Raw genomic sequence first — 25,064 nt, 5'->3', positions numbered from 1 at the left:
AGCAGATCCTCACACCCTCAGCATAAATATAGCTGTGGACGAGATCACTGATGCCTATTGTTCTTGCAAGGCTGGGTAAGTCAGCATTCATGGTTTTGATGGTCCACAATGTACATTAGCATATGTTTACTACTGTAGCTTGTGTTTGTGAGACGGTCACGCACGTGGTAGCTGCACTGTGACCTAAAATGGGCATTAGCCAATGAAACGCGGCCCCTGTGGTAAGGTCCATTGCTGGACCTGTTGTGGCTCAATATTGGTCCATATATAAGGCGCACCGGATTATAAGGCGTACTGTCGGCTTTTGAGGAAATTGAAGGTTTTTAGGTGCGTCTTATAGTGCGGAAAATACGGTAATATCTTTGTTTGGAACCAATTCCATTTCCTTTAAAAGCCTGACCCTAGCACTTAGTAGCTAGGAGTTCTGTGGTAATGATGTGGGCTTGTGAGGAGAAACCTGATAGTAGAAAAGACCTGCAGAACCCATTACTGCTGACCGCTGAACCACAGAGACCTTTAATGTGCTGTCACCAACTATCTGAACAGCTTTGTCTTGCAAGCAGTTCCTCTGGAAGGACATCACACTGATTTGTAAAGCAGATCGATATGCAATAATATGGCTGAATTAAGTGGCAATCCATCATATATTTGGAAATGTAGACAGCTCTTATACAGCGTAATACTTTCTTTGCTTCAGTTGTACTTTGCCTTCATGATACTTTCTAGTGTTGGTTTGATGTGCCAGATAGATTTATGAAGGTTTTACCTAAAATACTTTCACATTGATCGCAAAAAGTTTCATCTTTCGACTTGAAGTGTTCTTTGCTAGTATATACGTTGAAGCCAATTTTGTTTCCATTTTATTGTGATTTTTCAAAGGCCTTGATGAAATGCCTGGGACATAAATTGGTCATATTACTTTCTTCTGCACTTCTCCATTTGCTACTAAAAAGAAGCTACACACTTTGTCAGTTCTAGGGTTGTAAGCCCTACATTATCTGTCCTGTCCATCCATTCACTGTCTATACAAGCAGGGCTAGGGGAAAGGAGGGGAGCTGGTGCCTTTCTCCAGCGGTCATTGGACTAGAGTTGGGGTACATGAAGTGGAGACGGTTAATTTAATGATATGACATGAACTGATTTAAAGGTGGATATTTAGTATGTTTATTACCTCTATTAGTCATAACTATACTACATGATAGCAGAGTACTTAGAAACTAAAACTTGTGTTTCAAATTGTATAATTTGCTACAATGGACATTTGTGGTATATAATGTATCACACTGGTTGTGTGGTCCTTTGAGGTTTGCAACTATAGTGTACAAGACAGGTTAAATGAAGCAGAATCCAGAATTACAAAGTGTAGCAACGACTTTTACCAAAAACCCTGCAAACAAAATACAAAGCTTTGTAGAAGCATTTGCTCCCTAACAGATTTCTTCTGTTTTTGCCTTTGTTGCCACAGTTTTGTCTCAAATTATCAAACACATTTGTATATCATTCATAGAATATTAATTAACTTTGATTACCAGAATCAAGATCTCATTTCTCTAGAACCTGTCTGACTGAAAATAAGCTGACAGTGGAGAAACAACATGGCATTCAAATATTTTACAAAATGTGAAGCTAGGAATTCTTCACTGATTTGGATGCTTCAAATCAAACTGAGGATAAACTATAATAAAGTCTGACAGGGTAGACGTGATTAAGCTTTACTGATAAATCAGTGATTCTTGAGAATAGGGACAAAACAGGTCCTTTGGATAAAGCACAAAATTTGAATAAAATATACACAAAATCTAATTTTTTCAAATATCTGACTAAACTAACCTGGGTCATGTGAGCACAACAATGTATATTTTCCTGGTGTTTGCTGAATATATTTTTTTATATTAAACACAGTAGTAGGTGGGATGGTGTCTTTAAAATCCCTTGTCCTGGAGCAGAACTCAATACTATAGTAAACATTAATTATAATAGTTTAAAACAATTAAAAGAATACTAAGATAGTACTTGATGAAAATTAAGTATAAGTATTCATTTAAATAATTATAAAATTATCAATAAATTTAATTAAAAATCATTTTTATATATTTTGCAACTCCACTGAAATTTGTCCCAAGTTTTTGTCAACACTGTCAGACATAAAAAGAATGTAAAAACATCAGGTATTATTGGGGGACATCAGAACTTCTGAGGACCCCATGATCTCTTCCTTTCTCTTCCTTTGCTGAGAGGGCTAGTTAGCTCCGGTTAGCTTATGTTATTCTTTCGTTTTTTCTTCTGTTTTATTCCTAAGTTGCTTGTCACAACCATGATGTGTCAACACCATAACTGACAATTTACAAAACGTTGATGAAATGTTGTGAAATAAAAACTTAATTTTGGTATAATGTAAAGATTTCATGGACCTGACGAGCTACAATATGGCCTTCAGAATAACATCATATAAATTGAGGTAGTTTGGCTTTGTGTCAACTCCATCAGAGTTTTTCTGACTCTTTCAGTGAAATTGTTGACAAATCTCACTTAAATGTGCAATTAATTCATTTTAATGCATTTTACATAAGTTGCATCACTTCATATATATCAAGAAATATTTTGATATTTCTTGATATCAAAAGAAATATCAAGTATTTCTTTTTACTCACTAGTTTGTCACCACCTTCAGTTCTGTGTCAACTCCTTCATGCACTGTCAACTCCGTCAGATGAACTTTTTGTTTTTTGTTTTAAATAATATTTATTTTGTTTCTTGAGAAGCATTTGTCTGTAAATCTGAGTAAAAATATCACTAATAGGGTCATTAAAAAATTATTTTATATTTATTTTTGTCAGATGGTGATGACAAAATTCTGGATCAGGTCGATTAAAAATTGAATTAAAAGAAAAAATGTTGCAACTGGGAGCCTGCAGCTTCGCATCTTTACATTTCCAAAACATTATTTGTCATATTTGCATACATAAAGTTGAGAAATAATAATCAAAAAAGGGAAAATTTAAAACTTTTTGTCCCTATTCTCAAGAATCACTGAAATATTAAGTGAATGAAGTCATTCTACTGTGAGGCAAAAATCCAGATAGAAAACTCCTTATTTAAAGCCAAAAAAGTAAGCAGTGTGTAATTACACTGACCTGAACTTTTCATCTCCCACTATGGCAAAGTCTACATCCATTTATGGACACACTGACAAAGGAGGTGATGAGACTGAATGTCAATAAAGCACTTTAAAAATCCTACAGGGATACTCTGAATCCTACAGTATACTCTGATACTGCAGAGTATCATTATCCAAAAAAATAACAAAAAAGAAAACAGGAGCATTTAAGAGATGTAGAAACCAAGAACTAAATACATTGCATGAACTAATAAAGCAAATAAAATAAACAAGAAATAAACAGAACAATAACTCAAATGATACACACATATAACAAAAAAAGCCACTGTGTATGGATAGATAATAGCAGAGTACTTACAACACTAAACTTGTGTTTGTGTTGAATTTGCAACAATGGGTATTTGTGGTATACAATGTGTCACACTCTCTGACAACCTACTTCCTGCTGTCAGGCAGGTTCTGTTTAAATTATTTCTAGATTCTACAGACAGTTTAGTTAAAGATGAACTACAGAAACCCAAACCAAAACTGTTTTTAATCATAAGTGATAACTTGTTTTTGTGTCAAACTGACCTCATGGGATTGTAGTCAAAAACATATGGCTGGTTTCATGAATCACATTTCCCACTAGGATTTAGAATATGTTAGCCATCCTAGATAATGTCTTTGTAGCTTTGAAAGAACAAAGTAAATTGTTGTCAAATTTATAACTTAACCAGTATTTGTCAGAAACACCTGCTGCTCCTTCATTCAGCAAGTTTAATTTCTCTGCCCTAAAACTCATTTCTGAACATACCAATGTCACTCAGTTGTTGCATAGATTTTAATGGTTTTATTCAGAACCATGTTCCTTCTTGGAGTGGACCTTCACTTTATTGTTTTGATGACAGAACTAGTGCTGGCATTATTCCGTGGAGACAGACGAAGAACCACTACATTGTCAAACCCAGTCTCAGTTTTAGCTGTGTAGCCTATTAAGGAAGCTTTAATGTCTCACTGCAGAGTTCAGTCTGATCCACAGAGCCCACAGGAGCAATAAAATGTTGATTTATCTCCTTCCCCCACAGCTCTCCATCCGGAGCCTGGAGAGGAGCTAATGATGTACTACTGCAGCTATTTAAACCCCTACTTGAATGCTGGTTTAAATATGGAAAGGCAAGTGAGAAATTAGCAGCTTTTTTGCCAATGTGATCCAGTTTGCCCTGTTTGCCCCAGACACCCTGATGTGCACTTGCCCTTTTAAAGGGGAAGGGGATGAAATATAACCAAAATGAGAAATCTTGAATTATGAGAACATTCAACTAATTAAAAAAAACAACCACTTTATCTACAGAACTTGTGCAAGTAAGGTTTTCACAGTCCTTATGAAGTAAGTGAACCAGTCTACTATTCAATTAAGACCAGAATTAATATTTTTCTTTTAAAGGTTGAAGCATTGTTTTCAATGCCATAAGTAATTATTTCTCAATATTTCAAATAGTTTATTTGTGCCTTAAGATTGGTTTTGTGTTCCAAAATATTTTGTCAAGGTATGTTACTACAAGGCTACTGAGTCTTCAATGTAATAAGCAAGTGGCAAAAATTCTGTCAGTAAGCAGCCTTGAGTGCCATTATGTGAAAAATTAGGTTCATCTGGTTGTTCAAGGAGGGCAGAACAGATGAAGCTGTTCAGTGGGCTAATGTGATGCATGCTATGTGCATGTTCTCCCTGTGCATGCGTGGGTTATCTCCGGGTACTCCGGCTTCATCCCACAGTCCAACATTTCTCTTTCAAAGTTAAGTTCTTGACTTGTAATCTGAAGGTTGCAAGTCGGAACTAACTTTTTCTTCACATTGCACCCCAGTGTCTCTGGTGAGGTAATGAACCAGAAATGAGCAGAATCTTAATAAGGTTCTGATGTATCCATACATCCATTCTTTTATCCTATCATCTTCTGTCTTTTGCCTATGTGAACCTGCAGTGAGGTTGTCAGAGATCCATCAGTGAAACAGACATTCCTCTTCTCAGGGTCACAAGATCACAAAGATCACAAGGTTAACTGGTGTGCCCATGGTGTACTCTATGTGTACCGTATTTTCCGCACTATAAGACGCACCTAAAAACCTTCAATTTCCTTATAATCCGGTGCGCCTTATATATGGACCAATATTGAACCACAACAGGTCTAGCAACTACGGTAAGCAGCCGCTGACTTCATTTTCCCCAGTAGAAGAAGAAGCGTGCGTTGCATGCTGGGATAGTTGTCAGAATGCTGGTTTGTTAATAAAGTTTGACTGACCTATCTACCTACCGACCGTCTAGAATCAGGTTGTCTGCAGGTCATTTAGCACCACGTTCTCCACGAACATGCTGTGTGCGAACGGAGAAGGTGACTGTCGTCTGGCCACGCCCTGGCCCAGTCGCGGAAGGCTCTCCTCGCCGACCTGAGTAGGACTGTTTTGTTGACATTCCCTTAAGTGCAGCTCCATCTAGTGGATGCATAACGTAACTCCAGCCTCTACTGTAGCGTCTATTCTATGTGCCTTATAATGCGGTGTGCCTTATATATGAAAAAAGTTTTAAAATAGGCCATTCATTGAAGGTGCACCTTATAATCCGGTGCACCTTATAGTGCAGAAAATACGGTACTTGAAAGATTGATTTTCTTCTCTTTTATTCCCATTTCCCAATTGGAATAAAAGCATCTGGAATTCTGACAGGCAAATTTGGAAGTCTTCAAGCAGCCCAGCATTCAGCATCTATCATGACTGCAGTGCATGTAATGCAGCCATCTTGTGTCTTTTTCCTACACAAGACTGAATTACTGTGGTTAAATGAGTAGGAGAAAAATTCAGACATCCTTGAGTCCAGTTACAGTCTCCAGCTGATTCAGGGGGTCCAAAGGTGCACCACACACTGAGGAGATATAGAGTCCCTCTGATCAGACGTGTGAGCTTCTAATACCAGAAAAAAAGACTAGAAAGTTAAATGCTGCATAAACACTGTATAATGCAAATCAGAGGTGAAAGTAGCAGAGTGAGTGGAGTCCTCCAACATACTGCAGAGATCACTCAAGATAATATAAGTCAGTCTAACTATAATCTTTATCAGAAGGTAAAGTTTTAGACCAACCCTGAATATCCTTTAAAAATGAAAGTTTGAGGAAGATGACAAATGAAAGCATGTGTATCAAATCAGTAAACATACTGTCCATTTCACCAGTGGTGGTCAGAGACCCAATGGCCTCAAGAGTTTTACTATGGTGGAGCTGCACCACGACAGCTGGGGCTACATGTGAATGCATGTGTGTGCATGTGTGTGAATGGGTGAATGACCTTCTGTACTAATGATAAATTTCTGTTCCGCCGCTGAATGAAACCATGTTGGATAACAGAAAATATGTTCAGCTTATGGTCATTTAATTTGTGTCGTGTCTCCGGATCCTGGGAGCTTCAGTCTTTACATCACACTGACTGCTGTTCTGTTTTATAGATGTTGTTCATTGCTTTTAAATGAACTGGATTCTCTCCTCTGCCTCTCTTTAACTGTATAAAAACTTTATGATACATGAAATGAGAGAACTTTAAAAGGTATTCAGAGCTCAGCCGTAATTGGACTGCTTTTATCAGCCATCCTGGTCACTAAAAGTGTTTTCTAATTTTACTCTGTATACTAAATCGTGTCTCAATGTTATACTCATGTCAAGATAACAAACATATCAAGTGAAATCCACATAATTTGAATCTTCCCAGAGAGAGTGCCAAATGATGAATGACTAAATAGTGTGATTTGGATCAAACATGCCCATTGTCTGGTTATTTCATAACCTGAACACCTGACTGCAATGTGGTGATTCAGCCTGGACAGTTTAGAGCGTGAGTCATACTGAAATGGTGCCTGTTACCAAGCAGGGAACCTGACATTGCATTTGATGCTAAACTTATTAGTATTATTGTTTTTTACTTTCTTGTGTGTCTCTGATTGCATAGCAACGTTTTATCTGAAACACAAAAACAAGTCAGAGCAATAGTGACAATGAATGAATCTGACAACAGGAAATGTATCATTTTTAGTCTGGAAATGATGAAAGATATCAAATAATTATGAATACAGTTATTTCCCACCAATATTTAAAATACAGTTTGTTGCTGGGATGGGTTGTAATAAAGAGGGAAGAAGCTGCCCTGCCGTAGAAAATAAAAGCCTCTTATCTTTATCTGCCTGATGTATTAGAAAAAAGCAATTCTGCAGCTGTAAAACATTACAGCAAACAAAAAATGAAAAATGCAACACCTTAGGGGTTTAATAAATGCAGAGCTTTGGGAAATGTGAAAGAAATTAATGATTGACAAATCTGAGATTAAAATAAAGCTGAAATATTTTAGCACCGCTGGCAGAAGCTGACAGAAGGTAATGCATGTGCGATTTAAACCTGCAGCACAGCGTGGCATTACACTTATCTCTGCTGAGGAGAAAACATAGAGCCTGGAGGAACTAACAGCATAATCACTCCTCTTAGAGATCAAATTAAACCTATTACAATCTCTGAATTAGACCTCCTGCTGAAAAAGTGAAGACAATGAAGACCTGAAGAAATGTTTCTGTCTGATGTTGATTAACCTGGAACATGGAGTAACTTTAGGTTATGTTTGGAATGTCAAGGTCTTGGTTGCTCCTGGCTCAAGTCTTCAGGCATGAGAGGTTTGATGAATAGTACTTGAACGAATAAAATGATGTTGTGGGACTGTCTGTGTAGAAACGAAAGTCATTAAATGTAGGAACTTGTGTCTTGATCATTCTATATTTGATTTAAGAGCTGGTAGATGTTTCAGAAAGAAAACTGTAATGTGTTTGGTATTTTTAGTGATGATTCAGGCCAGGGAAAGTTAAAACACTTCATTCTTCACTTTCATTCAGAATATTTAACTACCATAGAATGAAAAAGTATTAATATCCCTGGCATATTTCTACATTTTACAACATTCACAAGCTTTCATTTCTTTCTGAGGATTTCATCTGACAAGCTAATATAAAGTGGTACATGATTATGAAGTGAAAGGATAATTAAAACACATCCCAAGCTTTGAACATGCCTTGGAGCTCTGATCAGTCCATCATCTGATCATGGAGAGATGAACAAACTGACCTACCAAGACATGGACATCCACCTGGACTGACAGGCTGGACAAAGACAGGATTAGCAACCAGGATGTCCAAGATGTCCACAGCTGAGGTGGAAGAATATGTTTACACAACTATTAATTTTGCAATTAACCAATTTGGTCCTTATGGCAGAGTGACAAGTAGAAAGCCCTAAGAAGACCCATGTTTAATGTTCAGAGGTGTTTATCTGAAATGGTTATCAAACACGGATCATAGGATTCAGTTCAACAGCAACTGTTAATATCATTGCTTACAAGGTTTTTTCTAATAGTTAAACCCTTAATAACAGAAATTCTACCAGGACTTGAACAAATAAATGAATCAGCCATTCCAACAACACAGCAATAGAGCCAGCAAGAATATAAATGTAAAATAAGTGAATAATTTTTTGACAGTTTTCAAAGAACCACCTTGTTCATGTTGGGTAATATATTTTTTTCTAATTCTTTTATGCACTGTCAAATGCACATGCACACACATTCTTGATGCTTTGTGTCCAGTCTTGAAAACCCCTCAAAAAACACCAATTGTCATGATGTGGTGTGGATAGGGACGCAGGTAGACCCAGGTTGAAGGTGAAGATGAAGAGTTTAATGGTGACAATCCAGGTAAACAGAGCAACAGGGAACAGCACGAAGAAACAGGCGACATACGACAAGGATCCGACGAGAGACAAGGACAACAGGTGGGTTTAAATACACACGGGGTAATCAAGGGGATGAGACACACCTGGGAAACAATCAACGCGAAGGACAGGACAGAGACTCACAGGAAAACGGGACTGAACACAGAAAATCTCAAAAATAAACACACAGAAACACGGATCATGACACCAATATTAGACAAACTGACGCGCTGGTCATAGCTCAACTTTAATGTGGAATATATTTTTATTCAAAGAGGTTACATTACATTACATAATAGTGAATAAACTTAATCAGATCTGAGTAGCTATCTGTTCAAAAAGAATGACAGCAAACCATGTACAGCAGTGGAGACAGTCCAACTCTGCTTGGTCATTCCAAACATTCTCTATAAAACACTGCATTTAGGAACTGGAGAAGTGCCACACTGATCAGAACCTCTTCACAATGAAGACATAAATGGCAGATCAAACAGAGAATATACATGATCTTTAAAAACTGTAGTTTTACATATCAGGATATAGTGAAACACATCTAATGGGTTTAAAATTACTTAAATCCAACCTCAAGTGGATGGAGTGAAACAGGACATGAAGGTAGTTGGTGTGAGAAAAGATGTGAAAGATAGGATTGCATGGAGACAGATAAATTGCTGTGGCACCCATAAAGGAAAAAAGCTGAAAGGAAAAAAAAGAAGTGGATAAAGTGGATAAAACATATGAAAATAAAAGCTTTATAAACAAAACAAACAATAAAAAAAGGTTCAGCATCTTTGCTTTTATTTGTTGGAATTATGACAAGTAGCACACAGGTTCTGACAATTATTTACACTTGAGTCATGGATTATAAGGGTCTCTAATGAGGAAAGACGTCGGCTATGACGTTAGAGAACCAATTATTTTTGCCCCAGGGTTGTAAGAACATTTTAAACTGATTGAAGGTCAATTGTTTTATAATACTAAAAGATGATTTACAAGTGAAATGTCTATAAGAGCTTCCCAGAGTGGAAGTGCCAATGAATTCACCCCAAGGTCAGATAAAAAGTTCCTAATACTCACGTCCTCAGTATATCAACAGTTATAATTCATGACTGGGCATGCTAAAAAACTCAGAACACGTAAGACTCATTTGGAAGAAGTGCCTAAAGAAATTATTTTTTCTGTATGAAAGAAAATAACAATGACTTATGTTTTCAAAGTTGCATTTGAATGACATTCATAAGACTTCTGTAACCAAATTATTTGAAAAGATGAGGCAAAAATGGAGACGTTTGTCCATAATGGACACCACAATGTTTGGGAAAAACCAAACACACCATATCAGTAAGTAAGTAAGTAAGTATGTAAGTAAACTTTATTTATATAGCACCTTTCACAGACATAAAGATCACAAAGTGCTTTACAAAAAAGGAAACACATCAATAATAAAAGAATCTAAAATCAATGAACAAAATTAACCAAAAGCCAGTCGGAAGAGATAAATCTTGAGCCTTTTTTTAAATGCATCAATTGACTGGGAGCAGTTTATTGATAGAGGGAGAGCGTTCCAGAGCCTTGGGGCCTCCACCTGAAATGCTCCATCACCACAAGTTTTAAAATGAGTTCTGGGAACCGACAGCAGCATCTGATTAGAAGACCTCAGAGTCCTAGACGGACAGAGAGACTTCAAAAGGTCCAATATATATTTGGGAGCCTCACCATGAAGTGCTTTAAAAGTTAAAACCAAAATTTTATCAGCACAATCACCTGGTATCAACTGTCTAGCACAGCGGAAGAGGGGTGATGATCCAGGCCTGGAGCTGCCTTTGGAGCTGTTCAGTACCACTAATTTTAGAAAGAGGCAATATCTGGTAACACTTTATTTGAAGGGGGTTGAATAAGACTGTCATGACACTGTCATAAACATGACATAACACCTGTCATGAACATCAATAAGTCTTCATGAATAGTTATGACTGTTGTCATAAAGCGTCATTCGGTAAATAATGACACTTTTAATACAAAGTTGACATTATTCAAAATGTCTTCGTTATGTCAGCTTGACATTATTCTAGACAAAATGTCTTCGTTATGTCAGCTTGACATTATTCTAGACAAAATGTCTTCGTTATGTCAGCTTGACATTATTCTAGACAAAATGTCTTCGTTATGTCAGCTTGACATTATTCTAGACAAAATGTCTTCATTAGGACAACTTGTCATTAACCTAGACAAAATTGTCTCCGTTATGACAACTTGTCATTAACCAAGAAATCATGATCTAACATAAATTTGTCATAATAGTAGTCATAATGATTTAATTATTACACTAGCAAAAGCTTTAACAAAACAATGATTAATATTTCCACTCCCTGAAATGAAGCAAAACAAGTAGGACAAGCAATAACGATTTCACTAAGCTTTATTACACGGTCAAATGATTTAATAACAGACTCATTAACAATTTCTTTTACATCAACTAAAGTGGAACAAGTAGCACCAGTTATGAATATGTCATTAAGTGTTATTACAGTGTCATTAATATTAACTGTTACCTCAAGTAAAGTGAAACAAGTAACAACAGTTATGAAAAGACATCATTAAGTGTCATTACAATGTCATTAATATTAACTATTACCTCAAGTAAAGTGAAACAAGTTACAACAGTTATGACAAAGTCATTAAGTATCATTAATATTAACTTTTACCTCAAGTAAATTGAAACTAGTAGCAACAATTATAAAGATGTAATTTAGTATTACAGTGTCAAATGCAATGCTAACAGAGTCATTGATATTAAGTCTTACCTCAAATGAAGTGAAACACACTGGACTACTTATAACTACCATCATAACTGTAGAACAAACCCTTTGTACATTGGAATAAAACAAAAGATAACTTGTTCTAAGATAACAGAGGGTTTAACGTCTGGTCAGTATATTGTTACTCTGAAATGCTGATTGAAAAACTAAAACATAATTACTTATTCTTTAACTTAAGAAAATAGGTTCTTTCAACAGTAATATTTTTTGCTTTGATTATGTCAGCCATCTCCTTCGTAATAGTCTTCCTGTAATGCTCTGAAAACAGGAGATCTTCTTCTTGTCTTCATTTCCTGGAAGCAGCTCTCTGAAAGTGTCCAGAAATGCTCAGAAATTACAGCTGTTCTTGCAATAGTTAATCATGGCGAAAGCCTTTTCATGAATTCAAACTTGGTGAATCTCTTCTGGACATTCTCATAGTCGGTGATGACTCAATTCATTGTGGTCACTTAAAAAAAGAACAAAAACAAAAAACAATGTCATCATATTCCAGCATTTATTTAAATACCATTTCAAAAATGTCCCTTGCTGCACACTGTCAGAATGGTAGACTGGCAGACAAATGCCTAGTTAACATGACTGGTTGTTATAAAGTGCAACACAATTATTTCTTAATACAAGGCGAATAATAACTGGAGCTGAACAAAATTATTCTGATCAAATATTTGTCTGCCACTGTTATTCGAATGCATCATTTAACATATAGTTTTAGGCACATGAATGCATCTTTTTACTTAATGAGCATTCTAAATTATTTCTAACCAGATACTCTAACTTAGGGTTGTTTGCAAGAAGCTTATTAAGAAATAAATAGATTTAACATCAGTTTTAGTTGTCTAAAATGTAACTTAACTCAGCTGGTGAATGTTGATTCCTGCTCCCCATTCCCCACTTATCTGGCTGTCCCACCCCACTTCACATGGTGAAAATATTAACACAAAAACGACTTACCTAATTTTCTTGGGGAATATTTCATCTGCTTCTTTCTCTTTGGTCAAATAGGAACTTCTTTCTCTGGTGGCTGGTCCTTATTATCATCCTCCACACTCGTAGCATGTCTTCATTAGCCAACTTTGTCCTCCCCACCATGTGTCCTTAGGCTAGCCTGGGTCTTCATGTGGCTAAACTTGCCAAAGCAAAGAACACAAGCACTGTGTCACATCAGCCAAGTCGCTAAATAATGCACAAGAAGGATAATTTTGACTAATATATTAGCTTTTAATTTGCTAGATTAAAATTGGAGGGGGAAAAACAATTTGCCTGTCTTTAAAATATATTTAATATTAAGGGCTAACGTTACAGTAATTGTGTTTAATAACTTAGCTAACATTAACTTACAGCAAGGTAGGATTGGCTTGAATTGTTTATAGCTAACATTACAGAGAAAGAGAACATAGTCAATGTTATTTTCTCAAAGAAAATGTAAAGTTAATAAGACACATACCTCATATGTATTAGGTATCAAACTTCGGCTTCTTTTTAAACAGGAGGTCTGGCCATTATAACTTGTGTTAGGTTTGCGCCACAATATGGAAGATTTCTTCTTCACCAACACACTGCACGCCTGTTCGTGGACTGCTGCCTCTCACTGGTGGAGATGGTGTATTGCACTACCACATACCAACCGACCCCACACACGTAAAACTTTTATCATTTGCCACAGTTCTCTACGTTTGCCTCAGTCCTCGCACGCACAAGGGTTAAAACAGCCTTAAATAATGTTTCAAATGCTAAGTTCATAATTGCTTGGTAGAGATCTTGCTGTAAAACTTTAGGATCGATTAAATTAAGAAAATTAAGACTAAACAACATGGCAGAGCTTTATAATATTACTACATAAAGCTAATTTTTAAAGTTTAATCGGTAATACTTTTATAACAAATTTATGTCAGATCATGATTTCTTGGTTAATGACAAGTTGTCATAACAAAGACATTTCGAATAATGTCAACTTTGTATTAAAAGTGTCATTATTTACCGAATGACGCTTTATGACAACTATTCATGAAGACTTATTGATGTTCATGACAGGTGTTATGTCATGTTTATGACAGTGTCATGACAGTCTTATTCAACCCCCTTCAAATAAAGTGTTACCCAATATCTGACAGTCTCATGAATGTCATTCAATTGTAACTTTGAAAACACAAAGTTACTATATATATATATATATATATATATATATATATATATATATATATATATATAAGCTTATATATATATAAGCGTGCGTAAGTCCAGTCCAGTCATCATCCTAACATTTTAATGTCAAACTCTTTTTTGTTGGCTTCATTTGAGTTTCATAAATATCGACACAGTGGGAACTGTTGAGGTCAGATGTAAATAAAGTTTAATGCCTGATATGTAAAACCATAAAAGTATACTATATTCTAGTTTATTTTTACTATGACTGTGATGTGATCACTAAAACCCCTCTTGTGATATCTCTGGTTATAATTCAATGAAAACAGAAAGGAGTAAAAATTCCTAAAGAAAAAACTGAAAAAGCACAAGTCATGACTAGATGAGTTTTGAGTTATGCTGTAAAAGGCCTCCGTTCTCAAGCCTGCAGACATATGCACATTTAAGCAGAGCTGGAGGTGATGGAGTAGAGATGTTTGTTTTCTACTGAAAACCAGCAGAGAGGGTCGGGCATCTGACTGGGACACTGTGATGACAGCAGCTACCTGTAAAACACAACCAGAGCAGACATAAGGCATCAGTCATCCAGAAACATCACAACGGGTCTGCCAGCAGCAGCTCCACCAGCAGCAGCTTCACCAGCAGCTTCACCAGCAGCAGCTCCACTAGCAGCTTCACCAGCTGCTAGTGAAGCTTAAATACAGCAGCAGCTCCACCAGCAGCAGCTCCACCAGCAGCAGCTTCACCAGCAGCTCCACCAGCAGCAGCTCCACCAGCAGCTCCACCAGCAGCAGCTCCACCAGCAGCAGCTTCACTAGCAGCTTCACCAGCTGCTAGTGAAGCTTAAATACAGCAGCAGCTCCACCAGCAGCAGCTCCACCAGCAGCAGCTTCACCAGCAGCTCCACCAGCAGCAGCTCCACCAGCACCAGCTTCACCAGCAGCAGCTCCACCAGCAGCTCCACCAGCAGCAGCTCCACCAGCACCAGCTTCACCAGCAGCTCCACCAGCAGCAGCTCCACCCTCCTTAGTCTTATTAAAGACACACAAGGTTCAGGACTCTCACTAGAGCCACAGACCTGTAATTTCTTTTGTGAAAAATTAATTGGTACAAATTCTAAAAGTGTCACAGGTTATGGGAAGTAATTTATGATTAGTGGTCAATGGCAGAGTTTTAATTAAGTCTGGGCCAGAGTTCAAAGTGCTTGAGATGGAAGTGGTTCATTAATCACAACCAGCAAACCAGCCCAGGACATGAAAGGCTTTTGTGCATCACTTTCATCTGAATTAAATTTAATAACTGTCCGGCTAAAAACATGGCTGAGTAAAGCTCTCAAAGCACAATTTCAAGGACTGAGTTGCTGCTTGATTATACAATATATATGGATCCAAAAATAACATGTTTATAAAATGTATCTAGTTTTTATGTTATTTTAAGCAGTAAGTGTATTTAGAAACAGTATTTAAGTGGAAAACTAAAATGTTCACAATAAAATATAGATAAACTAAATGACACAATGCTTCTGCACAAGTAACTGGAGGTCTGAGCAATTCTCCAAACATCCTCAGGTAATGTTCAGTGAAAAATGTAAAATGTAAATGATTTGATGCATGTCCAGGTAGATAGCTGGCTAGAGAGAACAAACAGGTAAATGGGGAACTAATGGAGCGTTATCTATGCATTTGGATGTTGATATTCAAAGTTCCATGTTTGAGAAACAACAAGCATCTCCTCTGAAGTCAAAATTCTGAGTTTTGTTCTCAATATGGTTGCAGGAAAACTTACAGCTTTAAACTATTTCTTAGCACATTTGATTATTTGCATTTCATTAAACCAGAAATGCAGATAATGATGCAAAATGTTTTTGAGCTATGAGATTGACATAAATATATTTCAATCTGGAAAGACTCAGACGAGAACAAGAAACAATTAAAAGATTTAATGACAGCAATGAATAACAGTTCTTTGGCGCTCGGGCCCCGGCAGCTGATTTGAGCTGAGATTTGATGTGAACTCGATGAACATCCCGATAACTGATTAGGGATGCTCTCCCCCGGGGCCCGACACTGGTGGTGGTGGTCAGGAAGGGTTCCATCCTGGAGAACCGAAGGATGAGGGTGGAGATGGGGAGGTGGTGGGTTGAACGCAGCTGGGAAGCGTCTGACGGTTTGGGTGTGGATCCTCTTATGAAGAGCCTGATTGCTGATTGAACGTGCAGGGTGAGGTCCAGGCTGAGGACGGGGATGAGCATGACGTCAATGGGTGAACGGAGGGGGCGGAGTCTTCCAGCTTGAACCTCTGCTAAAGCTCCATTTCAATCTGGAAAGACTCAGACGAGAACAAGAAACAATTAAAAGATTTAATGACAGCAATGAATAACAGTTCTTTGGCGCTCGGGCCCCGGCAGCTGATTTGAGCTGAGATTTGATGTGAACTCGATGAACATCCCGATAACTGATTAGGGATGCTCTCCCCCCAAAAAGGGGCCGAGGCCGGGGCCGAGGCCCGAGGAAAGGTGAGACCTAAAACTCGTGTGCTGACTTGAGAATGCAGGGAGAAAAGTACAATACGGTTGAAGACTAACGGAGTGCAGAAGACCAGAAGGAGAGAAGCTGGCAGGAGTAATCCAATTTGATAGAGGGGTTTTCATGAGATCATGATGCACAGCTGAAGAATGAAGGCCTGCTCAGAGAAGGGGCCGAAATAATACGAGGCGTGAGAGTGAAAGATAGTTGAAGGTGTGGAGCCAGGCTGGGGATAGGATCAGCTAGATGACAACATCAACTGGAGAATGATGGCAGGATAGGTGCCCACTGTAAGGGAGCCAACACTGGAAAGTATGAGGGAAAAAGAAAACCAACTGAGACATGGGCCAACATTGAGAGAAAGGCTGGGACATGGGCCAGCAGCAAGGGCAGGAGACGCTGGGACATGGGCCAGCAGCAGGGGCAGGAGACGCTGGGACATGGGCCAGCAGCAGGGGCAGGAGACGCTGGGACATGGGCCAGCAGCAGGGGCAGGAGACGCTGGGACATGGGCCAGCAGCAGGGGCAGGAGACGCTGGGACATGGGCCAGCAGCAAGGGCAGGAGACGCTGGGACATGGGCCAGCAGCAGGGGCAGGAGACGCTGGGACATGGGCCAGCAGCAGGGGCAGGAGACGCTGGGACATGGGCCAGCAGCAGGGACAGGAGACGCTGGGACATGGGCCAGCAGCAAGGGCAGGAGACGCTGGGACATGGGCCAGCAGCAAGGGCAGGAGACGCTGGGACATGGGCCAGCAGCAAGGGCAGGAGACGCTGGGACATGGGCCAGCAGCAAGGGCAGGAGACGCTGGGACATGGGCCAGCAGCAAGGGCAGGAGACGCTGGGACATGGGCCAGCAGCAGGGACAGGAGACGCTGGGACATGGGCCAGCAGCAGGGGCAGAGAACGCTGGGACATGGGCCAGCAGCAGGGACAGGAGACGCTGGGACATGGGCCAGCAGCAGGGGCAGGAGACGCTGGGACATGGGCCAGCAGCAGGGGCAGGAGACGCTGGGACATGGGCCAGCAGCAGGGGCAGGAGACGCTGGGACATGGGCCAGCAGCAGGGACAGAGGAAAAGCCAAAAACAGAAAAAGAGTTAGCAATGGAGAGAGAAGGAAAAGTCAAGAGGGGAAGTAATCAGTGAGATGATAAAGAGACTCAAGACTTAGAATGCGGTAGAAGGAGTGTGCTTGTGATGCGACATGTAGGTGGGAGCATGGAGGCGTGAGAAGGAAAATGGTACAAATCACTGGATAAGAATGCTTGCTTAGGCAAGAAAAGACCAACCACCACCAGCGAAATGTGCAGTGCTCACCTAGGCACTGAGGGAGCCCTCGCTAATAAATTACAGAGCGAGACCTGAGATTAAACATGAAATGAGCGATGTCGTCTAACGGCTGAACTGAACTGGGCAGAGGTGGAGACAGCTCATCAACAACAGTCCAAATGATCATGGGTGAAAAACAGATAAGATTAAAGTCGGTTGATGACATGAAACGGACTGGTGAAGGTTCAGCTTTATAGTAACCCACGACTGATGAGAGCGACAATTAGGGATTGCTTGCGGAGTTAGCCCCTCAGGAAACGGGTTATGGCTGTGGAACAATTTCGTAAAAAGCTGGAAACTCGAGCTGCTGAAATGAAGGTGAAGCTGAACCAACTACATAGGAGATCCCCCCCCCAAAAAAGGGCCATGCCCGACAGACTGAATTTAAAATGAAAAATAGAAAGAAAATACTATCTAAACTCATCAAAAAGCTTTGACGTGTAGAGATGTGCCACTCGAATGAACTTCACGGACCTGGCAATGGGGTTGGGAGTTTAGACTAGAATGGCTGAGAGCTTTAGGATACCTGCAAGAGCTGGTTGCCGTAGTGACAGACCCACAAGAATGACTGGTAAGAGTCTAAAGGCTATTGGCCCAGAAGTGAGACTGGAATGAGCACATTTGAGTATGGGAGCGGGGTAAGTGAGAGAACCGACTACATAGCCTGAAAGTGGCAGGATGGCCTGGGAAATAATCTGCCGATTCTGGGAGATCTTGAGATAAAAACTGAGAAGCGACCCATGGGACTTGAACAGGACACATCAGAATATGGAACAGCTTGGTTGATAGCGGCGAAGCAAGTAGACCAGGAATATCCAGAGTTCAGCTAAGAAAAACCTAAAACTTGAGCTACGAAAAGGATCACCTGCTGGAATAGCGACTGCCAGACCATTTAAATCCTCTGGATTGTTCTGAACTGAGCTACCGGAATGAAATATGAATCATCAACCACTATACATTGGCGCATGTGGAAAATACCTATAAATCGAATGCTTTAAAAAAAAACACCACGTCTTGCATCGAGACTAAACCAGTTCTATTTAAGGTTGCTTTGATAAGTAGTGAATGGACACGAGCAAATTTTTTTTTTTTTTTTTTTTTTTTTTTTTTTTAGAAACAATGATTGGACAATGCCCTTGTCAACAAGAATTTAAGGCCGATTAATAATTAGCAGAAGCGCTGGACAGACTCAACCGAACTGAAGAGGAATTATTAGTTGACTTCATGTTACGTTGGCAAGCCACTCTACTACACGTATTGCGTCGCAACAGGGTAAAAGTCCACAATTAGGTGAATGACAATTTATGCCTCATGCCGCAGTATGAGAAGGCCAGCCGAGACGCGAACCCCTGCTCCAGACAAGATTAGCTGATTGAATTGACTGTTTAGGTCATGATAAGGAGTAAATTTAAAATATGCTAATTTTAAAAACTTGCCATGTCTTTATTGGAAAGCCTAATTATAGTTCTCAGATTAATAACTTATTCTGTCCTGTTAACCTTTATGTTACCTGTAGATAAAGTAGATTGTTTGCAGAGATCTTTTGAACTGCCCTTTGTGTGGGAAATCATCAGGAGAAGTTCCAGCTTTCACACTGATCTGTGAAAAGCCTTGAAACAGCAAGAGTCCAGGCCAGTAGAGGAGAAGCTCTGCTTCCACTTGTTTAGATAAAGGTGACAGTTTGAGCTTGATCTTGAAAACAAATTGCAGGGAGTGTCTAACTCTAAAGAGGATCAGAGACAACTCCTGGTTGGATGAGCAAAGCTACGCCTTATTAGAATAAAAAGTCTAGAATACGCCTTTACTATAAAACTTTGTACACAGCAGTAACTACTCGGATTTGCTCTTGTAATTCTCCAAAGACGTCTAAGCACGTCTTTGCTTCTTTCTTCCTTCTTCCATTTGACTCAGGTAAATTAATGCATGTCTCTGTTCTGCAGTTCTGTTGTAAATTTCATGTGCGTCTTCTTTGGATTAAACTCTAATTCTGAGATGTCTACACTCGTTTTCTGTGTGATTTAACTCGGCCGCCGGGAGAACCTGGGATCCGTGAGAAGATGATGGAGCCAGAGTTTTTCCAAAATTACAACCTAAAATCTTCAACAGGCAGAATTTATCTACGTAGCTGAACATACACAACGACAATGGTCACGGGCGTCTTGTTAACAAGCTTAAGGGGTTGTATTGAAATTAGTCATAACTAAGCTAACATCACCTGCATCCAGCAGCATTACTCTACTCGGTCGGTTAAATTACGCAAAGTATTGGCGTTATACTAGCGGCTCCTACGCCGTTGGCGACTGGTGTGAACGTCTCCGGGCTTAAGTTGCGTTTGAAATAGATGATATGTTAACAGCGCATAAAAACTGTTTTAATTGCAGAACAAGGTTGCAGAGAACGCGATAAGGGAGATGGAGGAAACTCCGGTACCAAATCGATGCAGGAATATCAAAGAGTTGGCCATGTAGGTAAAACACGGGGCTTGCAGAACAGCCGGGACACAACTGAAGTGTCCGCCCGTGCTGCCGGCCCTGGGTAGCATAAATTATAATACAGCTCAAACAACAAAGAATACTGCGCTGACTAGCGACGAATAACTAATGTGAAGCAGATAGATAACTGCGGTGACCAAACGACCCGTTAACGATGGGCTGCACTGCTCGCAGTTGAGTGCACATGCATCTGCTATTCATACGATAGACATCCCTCCAGGCTGACTGGATTCTAACGTACGCCTTGCAGCTCTTACGCAACAGCTGGTCACCTGCTGAACCAATGTTATGTTTAAAGGCGCCTCGGAGAAACAGGTGACGATGTTTTAACTAAGTCAATGTTCGGATAAAAGTCCTTGAACATTAGAACCTGAGTGGCGCATGTATATACGGCCAAAGTGTTCGGGAGGGGATAAACTAATGAAAAGTGTCTGCGTTACGAAGTATTGCGAGACTCGAATGAGACATGAGAATGCTACGTCTTACCCTGGTAGCCTGAAACAGGCGTAGTGAGGGAAAACCAGAGAGGTGTTGCTGAGCAGGCTGACAGCGACCATGCAGGAGAGGGAAATAGTAGGCATGCTGATCCTTAGCGTGGCACTGGTGTGAAGGCGCTGAGGTGAAGACGACGGTGCGGGTTGAAAACAGTGGGATCACCTGTCTGTTTGCCAGAGGTGGATCGTGGAGTAGGTGGCGAGGGAGCGGAAGATGGAGAAATCCCAGTCAGGAGAGAGAAAGGGGGAAGACGCTACATGAAATCATCGAGGAATCTCTTGCATCTGAGGAGCATCCTGACAGCCTGAGACGGGCGTAGAGGGGGAAATCCGGAAAGGTGCGGACCATGACGACATGCGGAAGTGAGAGAAGCTTGGCGGGCGAAGGAAGAAGCCTTTTGCTGCTTCCATCAGATCCTCCCTTTTGATTCTGTCGTTTTTCTTTACGTGGCATCTTTAAACAGGCTGTTCCCTCCACGTAGAGCTCCGCAGTTAGCTACCTTGTCTCACGACTGTGCGGGAGGTAATCCGTCGTGCATCACGGGCCAAAGGGGTCAAAGTAAACAAGGTGACCGGAGGGCTTATGTTTTTTCGGAGGTGGATCGTGGAGTAAGTGAAATTCTAGACAGGTGAGAGATAGGCGGGAGAAGCTGCTTGAAATGATCGAGGCTGGGGCCGGGAGAAATCTCTTGCATCCGGGGAGCGTCTGAGGGGAAAAAGAAAGGACCAACGCAGGATGCGAGGTCGAAGGACGGGGAATCACGAAGCTGTGGAGGAGCTGAGACGTGCAGATGAACGGATTGAACGCAGCTGGGAAGCGTCTGACGGTTTGGGTGTGGATCCTCTTATGAAGAGCCTGATTGCTGATTGAACGTGCAGGGTGAGGTCCAGGCTGAGGACGGGGATGAGCATGACGTCAATGGGTGAACGGAGGGGGCGGAGTCTTCCAGCTTGAACCTCTGCTAAAGCTCCATTACTGCACTTGGCGTTGTGGTGCTAATTCTAGTTTGCACCTAGTTAGCACACTCTCCATGTGGTTGGAATAGTTTTTCCACCTCCACTTTTGAGAAACTGAAATTGAATACCTTCTAATATCTAACAGAAGAAAATGTGAGTGTGGAGGTTCCTCCACCTTTTCCTCAGTGTTAGTATTTATGTAAATGTTTTCATATAATATATTTAGATTTTCACTTTTTCTTTGGTGGTGGTTATTGCATTAGGTCGTTTACTAATTTGGGTGCACACATTTAGTAAACGCCTTGTTTTTTTAAGATCATTAACTATTTTGTTTTGCTGAGCTTAAGGACTGGCTGGCAGAAGGTCGTTGGTCGAAAGGAAAACCAGGAAGTGGAACAGTCCATCAGGCTGCTGGAATCAGGAGACTTGATGTCAAAGAATCTGCCTCTCTCCACTAATGGCATAATTGCTAAAATATTTTTGGTATTAGGTTATTTTGGTTTTATAGTTGTGTTAAAGTTAAAATGTTTTAGCTTAAATTAGTCATTTATGTTTATACATTATTTGTTTTTGTCTCCTTCTCCTCCCCTCCTCGTTTATGTAGGCCAGCCTGTTTGTATAAATTCCCCTGTGTGTTCATTGTGTGAGGTCAGTTTTTGCTTTGTTATCTTGAGTTATGTTTGCCTTAGTTGATTTCTTTTGGGCCCATTTTGTTATATTTTTTTAGATTTGTTGAAACTTTTTGTTAAGATTTTCTTTGGAAAAAAAATGAATAGAAAATATTTTTTTTTTATATATGCCTTTGTCCTTGTCCTTGACTGGTCGGACCTTCACAGTGAGTTTTTTGCATATATTCCAATATCAAACTCCCACAATGCTGCTGCATGCTAATAAACTATTTATAGTTATGATCATTTCTAACTCTGTGTAATCAGTCACGTATAACTCACCAACATCTAAGATCAAATATTTTTATTTGTTTTTTGAATGCATGCATTCAGAGAACTGCATTGTTAGCAGCTTATACCGCTAACAGTTCAGGTCTCTGAGGTCAAATGAGGTCACTCCCACTGACCTTCTGAAACTTCCACTGGGAACAGGTGTTGGAAACATCACTTCCGGGTCTGAGTTCTGATGGTCAAAGTGAATGGAGTGCAGCAAAGGTCCAACTTCCATCTAGTGTCTAGAAAAGTTTGCATATGCCACTGGTTGATGCTTTTCTATAAGACACTGGCAGTCTAATGAACAACCAGAATGATTCACTAAGCAACATACATGATATCCATGTTGTGACTTTTCAGGTCTCAGTTGAACATGACTCATCTTTAATCCTACATGGAGTCCTAAATTAGATCCTGTTTTAGCTTGCAGTTCCTCACAGCAGTTTAACCCTTAGAACAGATGGGGTAGTTCATGGCCCGTGGGTCTCTTCAGCCCACTGACAACCTTTGAGTGGCGTTTGTAGTAAAAGTGAAAACTTTGTTTAAGAAAGCCAGTGAAACTGTTTTTATTTTGAAGGCCACCGTCTTAACGTCTTTGGGTGATTGCATGTTCTCATCAGCCAGTTACACCTTTGTCTGGACTCAGTTTTCACACACATTGAAAGTCAGTTATTTTTAATCCCTCTACTGATGCTCGCTTTAAACAAACAATACTTTACTCGAAGTTACAGGGTACCTCTTAAGTGACACACTTTGTAATTACAACAAGATATGAAATATTTGAGACATTACATTTATTTTCTCTCCATATGGACCTACATTGATGACACTATGGCTTACAGTCTATAATAGACTGTTAGCTAAACAGTTTTTCACCTATAATGTCCTGTGTATACAGCCAAAGACACACCACTTGGTTCTGTGAATTCTTTTCATTTAATGAATGTTGCTTATATGATCTGGCTTCTTAACCGTATAAGGTATGGTGCACGGGAATTAGACATAATTAAGTAAGGAGGACTACAAGAGAAATCAAAGCTCACACTACATTTTTATGCCGAGGACATCAAAAAAACAACCAAAACTATCATTACATTTTAGTGATAAAGCCTATTACCACTGAGGCAACACACACAGCTGCCTCAATGGTCTCACAGCAGCATTACATCAAATAACCTAAATAATATTGAAGTTTTAGCTGAAATTCTTCCTGTGTGGTTTGGGAACTTGGAGAAATGAAAAACTTCCATCTGACTAAGATGGGATTACAACCTGTGATGCAGGAAAAGTAAGCATGAAGAGGTGAGAATAGGGCGAGAGGGAGAAAACACAGAACACCGGAGGGAGAGGAAGAGTGATGACAGGATTATGAAGTTTGACAGGAGAATGAACATGACCGCACTGCAGAGCCTGTCCACGCAAAGACCCCAGGCGACCGTCAGATCGGTGATTTTGTGCCTATCTGCACAATGTTACAATGCTGACCAGCTGCAGGCATGACAGTTTAGGAGAACAGAAGTTACGTTAAACACACCAACCATACGAAGATCTAAGCGTGTGTGTTTGGATGTAGGTTTAGAGAGGACGTGTCAGAATATCATGATATATCTTATATATGATACCAAGACATGGACATAATGGAACCAGCTGGCTGCTGGAGAAAAGCCCTCTAGCCTGAGACATGCATTGAGAATAGATGAACATTTTCAACTTCATCAGGTTAGGGTTGACTGGTAGCTGGATTTTAATGTCTTTTTTCAGAGTGGATTGATTATACAAAATATAATGGCATTAAAAAATTAATAAAAAGCAAAACTAAATTTTTATGCATACATTTGAACTAAGTGAGGACTTTTGCTAATCAACACTTTCAACTAAAATAATTTTTAAATTGCATTGAATTCTCTAGATTGGGCTTAACTTGACAAGAGCAAGTTTCATTAAACTCTCATCTGTTTAAATATTCCTGCTCAAAAGGATTTATTCACAGCACTTGAATGATCTAGTTCTCCCATCAATGGGAAAATCCCAGAAGGTCAATGAATATTAAAGAAGAAGAAAAAAAATGAGCAAATCTTTTAGAACCCAGCAGACTCTCTGATCAGTCTGTACATAAAAACAGTGTAATCAGATGTATCACCACTGCTCCAAGACATAGAAACTGATACAGCAGTTCTGTTCAAGGCTCAAGTCAGCCATAAAAAAGAACTGAGTTATTTCTACTAACAGATTTAACAGAGAAGACACCATCTCTAGGACAAAAAACTAAAATACCAAACTAAAATCTGGGCCTTACACCACCCAGAGCCAGAGTCAGATTCCCTTCAGGTAATCAGTCTGTGAAACTTTGGAGATTGCTTTTTTCCTCCTTAGTTTTTACCTTTATTTGTATAATCTGATTTTTATTTTTAATTTTGTCATTAAACCCAAACACACAATAATTATTTAGTGTTCAAAAAATCTTTGCATTACAATACA

The 25,064-nt window shown here is 39.7% G+C and overlaps 2 long non-coding RNA genes across 2 annotated transcripts; both read right to left on the bottom strand.

Moving 5' to 3' along the window:
- Window positions 1–9,127: 9,127 nt before the first annotated feature.
- On the bottom strand, window positions 9,128–13,132 carry LOC148158502 (uncharacterized). The gene is made up of 2 exons (XR_015762978.1): window positions 12,657–13,132; window positions 9,128–12,153 (listed from the first exon to the last, which is right to left on the bottom strand). It is a non-coding gene; the product is annotated as an uncharacterized LOC148158502 (long non-coding RNA).
- A 2,639-nt stretch (window positions 13,133–15,771) lies between these two features.
- LOC148158501 (uncharacterized) lies at window positions 15,772–21,476 on the bottom strand. Its single transcript, XR_015762977.1, has 2 exons — window positions 20,681–21,476; window positions 15,772–16,166 (listed from the first exon to the last, which is right to left on the bottom strand). It is a non-coding gene; the product is annotated as an uncharacterized LOC148158501 (long non-coding RNA).
- Window positions 21,477–25,064: the final 3,588 nt, after the last annotated feature.

This window comes from Poecilia mexicana, unplaced genomic scaffold (assembly GCF_051168715.1).
Source record: "Poecilia mexicana isolate PSO_F unplaced genomic scaffold, ASM5116871v1 scaffold_6, whole genome shotgun sequence".
Taxonomy (NCBI): Eukaryota; Metazoa; Chordata; class Actinopteri; order Cyprinodontiformes; family Poeciliidae; genus Poecilia; species Poecilia mexicana.
This window is presented reverse-complemented; position numbering and strand designations above follow the sequence as displayed.